This window comes from Lolium rigidum, chromosome 4 (genome assembly GCF_022539505.1).
Source record: "Lolium rigidum isolate FL_2022 chromosome 4, APGP_CSIRO_Lrig_0.1, whole genome shotgun sequence".
NCBI lineage: Eukaryota > Viridiplantae > Streptophyta > Magnoliopsida > Poales > Poaceae > Lolium > Lolium rigidum.
Genome location: NC_061511.1, coordinates 114,388,450 through 114,399,130, shown reverse-complemented (window position 1 = coordinate 114,399,130; position 10,681 = coordinate 114,388,450).

Here is a 10,681-nt window from a genome sequence, read left to right as displayed (position 1 = left end):
TTTGTTTTTGCATACTCATGCATATATATATTGCTTTGTTATTATCTTGAAAAGATAAGAAAATAAAATAGTATAGCATTTGGGGTAAAATAAAAGAAACATAAAATAAAGAGAAAAGAAATAAAGAAAAAGAATGGAAAAAAGAAAAGGAAATGGGCAGAGCTAGCTAGGTGAATTGACATATCCCAGTGTTACACCTGTGCCGTGCTTATTGCCGGCGCACCAGAGCTTATTAATTCGCCGGGGTATACTTGTCCCCGGCGAACCAGGTATGTGGTGCGCCGGCAATAACCCCGGATCAGCCGTAATTAGGACTTAACCTTTTTTCCCCTTCTTCCTTCTCTCCCCGCACAGCCACATCTCCAACCCCCACCGTCGAGCGCCGCCGTTCCGTCGCCACCTCAAGTCCCCCTCTCGAGCGCCGCCGTTCTCGCGCCCCGCCACCGCCCTCCACCATCCCCTCGACCATCCCCCACCACCTGCCACGTACGCCGCCGCGGAAGACCCGTGGAGAAGGAGGTGCCGCGCGCCATTGGAGAAGGAGGTGCCGCGCGCGAGGGGACGCTCGGCGCCGCCGTTGGAGAAGAAGGAGCCGCGCGCCATTGGTGAGCTTCCCGCTCCCCTTCCCTCTCCCCTTCCCTCCCCCTTCCCTCTCTCGTTCTTCCTCATCTCCCGGTGACCCAAGCCGGTTAGGGTTCTTCCTCGTCTCATACCCCGGTTCATTTAATTCGTGTTTAATACCCCGGTTAAATTTGAATGCTAAAATTGGTTTGAAAAGCTAAAATTTGATGTCCAACAAAATTGCCCAAAAAGGAAGTTTGAATGCTAAAATTGGTTTGAAAAGCTAGCAAGTATTGTTCTCTCGGTTTTGGTTCTTTATGTTCATAGGAGGTTAATTGCTAGCAGTAGCAAAAAAGGATTGGTTCAAACAAGAAAATGATTTTAGTTGCAGGTATGTTAGTTCTTCATTAAATGAAAATGAAAATGAAAATGAAAATGGTTTTGCTAAATGGTTAAATGAAAATAAAATGCTCATGCTTATGCTACCGCAATCAAGTTGAAAATGAACTTTATATATGTTGGTTTTGCTAAATGGTTAAATGAAAATAAAATGCTCATGCTTTTGCTAAATGGTGTTGCATGCTCATGCTAATAATATGAATGAAATTCATAGGTTAATTTGTTCTCTCGGTTTGAAAAAGGAAAATGAATGCTAGCAAGTATGTTAGTTCTTGATTAAATGCATTCTCTCGGTTTGCTAGGTTCATTGGTGCTATGTTCATTCTCTCGGTTCATTTAAAAAAATGAAAATGAAAACAGAATGAAAATTGGTTCTATGTTCATTCTCTCGGTTCATTTAAAACAAAATTGGTGCTATGTTCATTCTCTCGCTTCATTTAAAGCTGCCGTGCAATGTGCCGTTATGCCGCCGCTATGCATGCCGCCGTGCATGCCGCCGCTATGCATTTACATTTGAAAATGAAGCCGCTGCTCTCATTTCGTTAGTTGTGGCTTACTAAATCATTGTACCTTACTCATTTCTCATGGCGTAAGCAAGTTCTTTCCACTTCGCTTCATACACACCCTGCTCCATTAGTGCTTGGTTTTGCAGAGAGATGCCTTTAATAATTGTTAGCAATTTTTTGTTGTTGTTGCTGCTTATAATAAATGAAAGAGCAGGAAAACCGTCTGCCCTACAACTCTTGTCACATGAGATCATTTATCTTCCTCACATTGCTTGTAACTTGTACTTTTAATTGGTATAGAATCAGTGACCAAGTAATTGTAGTCCCAAACCTGTCTCATTCGATGAAAAATGCTGCTTTGTGGGATGTGCTTATATAAGGGTGTGCAACTCATGTGGGCCTTTCTCGCTTTATATCTGAATATGTCTATGGTAAAGTCAGTAGCCAAGTAATCTTAGTATCTCGGGAGGCATTACTTAGTTATATGGCTAGTAGTATTATGATGATGATATGATATGGTTCAGCAGCTTATTTGGTTCAACAGCTTATTTGGAGCCAAAATAAATCTTTATCGCCATCTACCTTGATTTGGTTCAGCAGTTATTTCTCACAAGTTATTTGTTGTAAATGCTACCGTAATGCTACCGTAAGTGCTACCGTAATGAAAATGCTACCGTAAGTGATACTATAATGAAAATGCTAAGTGCTACTGTAATGCTACTGAAAATGCTAATGAAAATGAAAATGAAGCTGCTCCCCTACTGTAATGGTCAAGTTCTATTGTCTCTGGTTTATGGTGATGGTTATGGTGTTCATGGCTATATATAGGTTTGCATTTCTGTTACAGGGATTGAGTTGCTATTGAGTGCCGGAATGTCGATTCATTTCCGTTCCGGCAATTCTAGCACTCGGCATGACCAATTTTTAGCAAAGGTCATGCCGAATTTTTCCGTGAATTCTAACTCTTTTTCATCTTCTATTAGTGCAAGCCACCATGTCGTCTCAAGAAGAGTTAGAGGAGCACTACAATAGGCACTTCTTTAGGACGGAGGAGGATGCCGAGGCCGCCGGTGTTGGCGGCGACGAGGACCATGAGATGGAGGATGCCGCCGGGGGTAGTGCCGACGAGCCGAGCGGCAACGAGGCAAGCGCCGCCGCCGGGGTAGTACCTACGAGCCTAGCGGCGATGAGGCAACCGGCGCCGCCGGGGTGGCGGCGAGACAAGCGGCGACGATCCTAGCGCCGCCGCCGGGAGTAGTGGCACCGGGACAAGTGGAGCCAAGAGGCCGCGGAAGGCAAGGCGCCAAAACACGGCCGGCACCGGCAGAGACACAGTCACAGAGGTGGACCCCGCCAGTGGTTTGCCGGTGTTGCCTAAGGATGTTGCCAAGGGGTACGGCAACCAACTGGCATGTATCCTCCGAGAGGTCGTCAATCTCAACGAGACGGACCTCCGAGCTGAGAGCAAAGCGCCTTTGCGAGCCCAGCTCATTGCGAGGTTGCACGCACGATACAAGTTCCTAGGCGACTACGCCTCCAAGTCATCAAACCAACAACATTGTGAACTCACAAGCCCTCCCGAAGTTCACCAAACACCTCAGCAGCCTATAAGTACATGGTGCGGAGGCTGATTGCCGAGGGCAAAGGTTTCGAAGAGGTCCACTCCGCCTTTCCGCATGTCACCCGTGCGGACTTTGATGCTTTTGTGGCCAATGAAGAGCTACAAGCAACCAAGAATCGCAAGTTGTGGGGGAAGGAAATGCGGGAGCTTAACATCGGCAACCACAACCTTGGGAGCCGTGGGTACGAGGGAAAGGAGCCCTATTGGGCGAAGGAGGACGAGGCGTATGTAAATGCCGCATTGAGAACCCCCGGCTCAAGTACAAGGACCCTCTTGAAAGAAGATTCATCAGGTCCCGGTACCATAAGAAGAAACTAACCGGGGAACTTGTCACGGACCCGAAGGTCGTAACCGACATAATTTGGTTCACGAACGACCGAAGGTCCTGGCGTTGGAGAAAAACTGGTAAGCAATTTACCGGTTTTATTAGATCAAGTATCGTTCATATAATAGTAGCAACATTTCTAAATGGTTCGCGTTTCTTCCGCAGGAAGAAGAAAGACAAAGACTTTCTCAAGCCTCCCAAGGTGACGAAGGCTCCTCGTCCCAGTGCGCCGACGGGCAGGGTAGCTCGGGACAAGCCTCTCGTACGGGCGCTAAACATCGTTAATGAGCATTCACCGACGAGAAGGCCGCATAGAGGCCGTGTGGCCGGCGCCGGCACAGTGCTACAAGCATGGTCACTATGGCTTGTCGTCTCGCGGCCGATAAAAATGCGCGTAATGAGAGGAAGCAGCGGGAGGCGGAGGAAATGAGGGAGTCAATCCTAGCCCAAGTCCAAGCTGGTTTGGTACCGCAACCGGTACCGCAACTCAAAGCTACACTCGTACTCGAAGTCAAAGCTGAAGTCGCCGCCGGAGTCCAAGCAGATTTCAACGCTATGCAAGCGTGGTATGAGGGTGGCAAACAAGGCCCCCCCGAAAATGCAAGTGGTTAGCTTCAACGGCAGCAACTCGATGGTGCCGCCGTCCGCCGGCAATGACAATGTTATAATGGAGACTCCTCCGGCCGCCGGCAATGTCGCCGGTGCTAGGGATTCACCGTCCATGCCGGGTAGCAGCCCCTCCGTCACTTGCACGCCCGCCGCCGCATGTGCTGGCCCGTCGACATTAGCCGAGCTCAACGCCCTCACGGTAATTAACTAATGTGTACATCAAGTTAATATATTAGTTTCGTCATCCTTGCCCTCTCTCTAACGCCATACACATGTTCTCGCAGCGCTCTCGACGCCATGCACCTTTTTGATGAGAGTAAACGACGAACTCAAAGACGTCGCGAGGGGGTCCATCATTCGGCCCCCGGATAAGAAGTGGCACACACGAGATATGGCGGATGACGTTTACCGGGTTGAAGTGGATCGGGCGTTACCGGCTATGAGGATTTGTTTCCTCCTAATCAACCGCATGGTGCCGATGACGATAGCCCGTTGAATCCGGCCTCACCGAAGGGTTGGCTACCGCTATGGCCGAAGACCCTAATTCGGATCAACACCTACTCGGGGTCGACGGCAAGCAAAGACAAGCACCTTGCGGCGCCACATGTCGCCGTCCCTCCACGACAGCCCAGCCGGCGCCCGTGGTCATCGCCCCACCGTAACGGCCAGCCGCGCCGCAGGTCGGCCGCCCCACCACAACAGCCTAGCCGCGCCGGAGGCCGAGGAATATGAACGTGACAACTTCCAATGGGATATTCCTACGTCTTCACAAGTTGTCCATGAGGATGCGCCGGGCTTCAAATATGTGTGCTCCAAGAAGCTGTTCGATTCTCAAGAAACGGCCGATGAGGCGGAAAATCCCGAGGAGGTCGCCACCGCCGCCGTCAAAAATATGTTGAGCCCAAACACACTCCGTGCTACGGCCACTACGGCGATGGATGGTCCAAGCACTACAACCCAAGAAGAGGAAGAGGGCAAATAAGAAGGACGCCCAAGACAAGGCGGCGGCGGCCAAATCCAAGGACAAGGTCCCACTCCTTGACAAGTTGCCAAACAATTGGCGACCTCTCGCATCACTTGGGTCAACCGATGCTGCCGGAGCATGTCGTGAAGAAACTCACCCCGGATATGAGGAGCTTGCATGAGACCTGTCTTGCATGTGGAGAACCTTCTTCTCAAATCAAAAGATCCCGGTTACCCTCTCTTCGTGGCGAAGGTGCCAACCGGCATGAACTTCGTCGAGAAGTACCCCGCGGACTTGTGCTTCATCCGGTTCAACGACATCTTCAAGCATCTATCGCATGCAAGCGCTCCACTTTAGTGTGGTTCGCCTAGTTGCTCTTAGCATGTCTTCCCGCATTGTTAAGGAGGGGACGCCGACCATCGCGATCATGGACCCCTTCTATATGCGGGAGAGCATCATCTCGCAACCCCGGGGATCGCGCGATTGCCACCCAACAGGTCGAGGATTTCATGCCGGCGAACATTAAGAAGGGCGCCATTCTCATCCCTTACTTCCCCGAGTAAGTAATCACTCGCTAGTCCCCCATCACCATTCTATCCTATATCTCCATTTGCATTTCCAAAGGTTAATCCGTGTGTTTTCCGCAGAGACAAGTTCTCGCACCCTCATCGTCGTGCACCCGCAACACTCGCATGCGCCTATCTCGACTCGGGTAGGGACCGCAAGAAAGACTACTCCCACATCGTGGCCCTTCTCAATGATGCTCTCACCGGCTTCGCCAACAAGGCAGTGCCCCCTCAAAGTAGAGAGGAAATCCCGAGGAGGCTTCGTCTTAACCCACACAACCAACTTCCCCGCCTCAGCAAGCCGACGCCCGACAATGGGATGGACGCGTGGTACGCCATCCTTCGATGCAGGAGTACATAAAGTACGCAGATGACATGTTGCCGCCGTATAATCTCGTAAACAGGTTTGCAAACATGGCGGATGTCCCCGATAGAGAGATTAGAAAGAACCGGGGTCGCATCCAGCAGCTCATTTGCACGATAATCCCGCAGGATGTCAACAATAGGTCCGGCGAGTTCTTCTACGGCTATGGTCTACCACCTAATGACGAGATAGACCTCCGCTTGGAGATGTCGCGTGATGAGAGGCCGTTCAACTCGCTTGAGGGCTGCCGTCCATTCCCCCTAGGCGTACAACCTCGATCCTACGACGGGAACACTTGCTAAAGCTTGAACGATATGTCCTTGAACTTCCGTACTCGTAATAATTGTTATATATTCCCATAGAATCGAGTAGTTGCTTTTATTTAGTTGTATGAATGTGCATGTGAACATGTGTCTCGTAGTTTCATTTACTTTGCTATATATTTCAAGATTATGGCGTACATAGCTTAATAATTATTTGCATTTACTCGACCACTACTTGCCTCGTATTTGGAGTTCGCCGATGATTAGAATGTTCGGTCAATCGTACACTCGGGGTGGAGCCAGTGAGCCTTGGTGCGACGGCCACAAGTATCAATCTATTGTGCATCCTACCTAGCCTCTCACCGACTCCATCCCCGGATGTTAATATTTGTTTCGACCGACAAAGTATGAGGCACGCTATTTAATTCGTACTACTTGTCTTCTATTTGAGTTCGCACTTCTTAATTGCATTGGCCGATGATTAAAATGTTCGGTCACTTGTACACTCCGGGTGGGGCCGTGAGGCTTGGTGTGATGGCCACAAATATCAATCTATTGTGCATCCTACCTAGCCTCACCGACCCCATCCCTCGTATGTTATTATTTATTTCGACCAACAAAGTATGAGGCACATGCTATTTAGTTCATACTACTTGTCTCTTATTTGAGTTGGCACTTGTTCATTGCATTGGTACTAACGTTTTACTTGTCTTGTGAATGGAGATGCCGACGACATATGTCGTGTACAAGGGGAGGGTTCCCGGAGTCTACGACGACCGGGAGGACTGTCGGAGACAAAGTGCACCGTTTCAGCGGCAACAGCTACAAGGGATACCCCACTAGGGTGGAGGCGGAAGGAAGATACGCCCGTTATCTAGCGGGAGAGATGAGGGACATGAGGAGGAACCGGATGAAGACCATGGCCTTCGTGATGATGGTCATGACCATGTTGGTCATGTTCTATGTGATTCTAGTTTAGGTTAGGACCTACATTGTGAGGTGTATGACGATACTTGTGACGACTATGTACCAAGACTTCTAACTTTGTGAAACTTCGCCGTTCGGTGTTGCATATGCACATGTGTGTTGTATGAATCAACACATTCCGAAACGAGACTTGCGTATTTGTGTACCGATACCGAAATGAAACTTGGCTCTCTATGTGCTTCTCATATTGCATGTAATACCGTATAAATATGAACTGCGTTTAAATATATACCGCTGTCAAATATGTATTGTAATATGCTGTCAAAATTGTATTGTAATATGCTGAAAAAAGTGGAAAAAAGAATTTTCGAATTAATTGCCGGCGCACCTAAATGACACATTGCCGGCGCACGTGGCATTCGCCGCTGCCGGAAGCACTATCGCCGGCGCACCTGATAGTGCGCCGGTGGAATAGATCTTTGCCGGCGAAGCAGGGTGGTGCGCCGGCAGCAGCAGAGATATCGCCGGCGCACTACCAGGTGCGCCGGCAGTGTCCGTTTATCACCGGCGCGTTCGCACCGGCGGGCTCGTGGTGCGCCGGCAATGGGGGTTTTAGGTGCGCCGGCAATGGGCCTTTCCCTAGTAGTGCCCTCCGGTTGTCCCAATTTCTGTCACTTTGGGGCCTCGGGTTCCGGACAACAACGTGTGTATACAACTTGCAGGTAAGATCATAAACAACGAATATCTTCATGAATCAATAACATGTTCAGATCTGAGATCATGGCACTCGGGCCCTAGTGACACGCATTAAGCATAACAAGTTGCAACAATATCATGGCACTCGGGTCCCGAGACGGAGTTTCGCGATGGTGGCGGCGTACTGGATGGTTTCTGGCGACTTCGACTTCCCGTCTCGCGTTTTTAGATCGAAACCCTTAAGTAGTCCAGAGGAGGGCGTCGGAGGCCAGCCGAGGGGGCCACACGCTAGGGCGGCGCACCCCCCTACAGGCCGCGCCGGCCTATTGTCTGGGGGGCCTAGGCCTCCCCCAGGTCTGCCCTTCTGGCTCCGTGATTCTTCTGGAAAAATAAGCCCTTCGGCATAAATTCCGAGGATTTTCCTGAAAGTTGAATTTCTGCACAAAAACGAGACACCAGAGCAATTCTGCTGAAAACAGCGTTAGTCCGTGTTAGTTGTATCCAAAATACACAAATTAGAGGCAAAACAATAGCAAAAGTGTTCGGGAAAGTAGATACGTTTTGGACGTATCAACTCCCCCAAGCTTAGCTTATTGCTTGTCCTCAAGCAATTCAGTTAACAACTGAGTGCGATAAAAGAACTTTCACGAACACATTTGTTCATATGATGTAACTAATCTCATAATATGGCAAGTACTTAAGCAATTCATAATAAGATACATGAAAATAAAATCATCTAATAGCTATGTCAATCATGGAAAAGGTACCAACAAATTAACAATAAGCATCATGAATCATGCATGATTGCAATCTTCATAAAAGGATATGATAAAGTGGTATCTCGCTTGCCCGTATTTGTACAGCAAAACATAAATGCCCATGCACCTTTGAAGTTCATGGAAAGACTGGAAGTAGAGATTATCAAAGATAAAAGCATCAAAGTTATACCACAATTAATCACATTTTGGGACAAGCATATTATACTAAGAATGACAGTTGTGCTCTCAAGAAAGTGCTCAAAGAAAGGATGGTGACTCAACATAAAAGTAAAAGATTGGCCCTTCGCAGAGGGAAGCAGGGATTAACATGTGCTAGAGCTTTTCATTTTTCTAAAGACAGAAGTAAAATGGTTTTGAGAGGTGTTTGTTGTTGTCAACGAATGATAGTGGGTACTCTAACTACCTCATCAACCAGACTTTCAAGAGCTGCTCCCATGAAGGACGTTATCTCTACCAAAGAAGGCAGATCATCCCTCTTCTCTTTTGTTTACACATATATTTTAGTTTCATTTATGGATGACACTCCCCCCAACCTTTGCTTACACAAGCCATGGCTAACCGAATCCTCGGGTGCCTTCCATCAATCACATACCATGGAGGAGTGTCTATTTGCAATTTAAGTTGCTTATTGATAAATCAGGGCAATTCATGTGAAGAGAATTATTGATGAAAGTTAATTAATTGGGGCTGGGAACCCCGTTGCCAGCTCTTTTTGCAAAAAATTTGGATAAGCGGATGTGCCGCTAGTCCATTGGTGAAAGTCCGTCCGGAGTAAATGACAAGATTGAAAGATAAACACCACATACTTCCTCATGAGCTATAAAACATTAACACAAATTGAGAAGTATTTTGAAGGTTTAAAGGTAGCACATGAGAATTTACTTGGAACGGTTTGAAATACCATGCATAGGTATTTATGGTGGACACTCTGGAATAACTTGGTTTCAGGGGTTTGGAAGCACGAGCAGCGTTCCCGCTCAGTACAAGTCAAGGCTAGCAATAGACTGGGAAGCGACAATCAAGAGAGCAATAACTGTCATAATCATGCTTGCGGCAAAATAAATTAACAGAGGCATAAAAGTGATACAAGAATTCTGAGGAAAAATAAATCCTCGAGGCTTAATTGACTTCTGTTTAGTCATATGCATGCGTGAGCATGTGCCAAGTCGATTCAAGTGAATTATTCAGAGGAGGATACCACAATGTCATATCTATCTATGAATAAATCAATACAAGCAAATATTTATGACATGCTACTCATATTAATAAATTGGAGCTAAACATGAGAGATCATGAACTGCTAGACTTTCTTAAATGACATATACCTCACACGAACCAACTAAGCATGCTCACATGGATGAGTATATGTACAAAAATGAAAACAAATAGAGTTCATACCAGCCTCTCACCACAGTCGGATTGTCGTAGATCGTCATTATTGCCTTTCACTTGTGTAGCTTGAATAATATGGATATGAAAACCAAGATCCAACCACCGAAGACCGCTGAACTCCATAATGAACTTTACAAAACCAAAGAAGAACAACAAATATTTTTGGTGTTTTCGAATTGGAAACAAGAACAAAAGGAAACAAGCAAACAAAGCAAAATCTTTTTGGATTCTCTCATAGCAAACCAACGATAGAAAATAAAGCAAAATAGGAATAAGAAACCAAGATAAACAAATCTTGAAGAGAAACAACAGAAATATTTTTGGTCTTTTGTGTTTTAGGAAAGAAACAAAGCAAAAACAAGAAAATGAAAACTAGAAGAGTCGCATAAACACAAAGCAGCAGGAATTCGTCAAACTTGACAGCAGTTCAGTAGTCGATTTTTAAGAAATTCTTCCGCTGCCCAAATCGAAAAGTGTTCATGTAATGAAAGATAGATAACAACCTGGGGAACATGCATAAAAATTGGCTTCGCAAAATAACGTTCTGGCTGTTTTTGAGAATTTTTTTGGTAACAGTCTGATATGGATATCCAGGCATGGTACACTAGGACAGCCATAGATACGAGGATTAAGACTAAGGTTGTACCATTATTATTGTATCGTAGCATTGTTATTAGGAAATAATGTAGCCAGGTCATGCTGTGGGCCA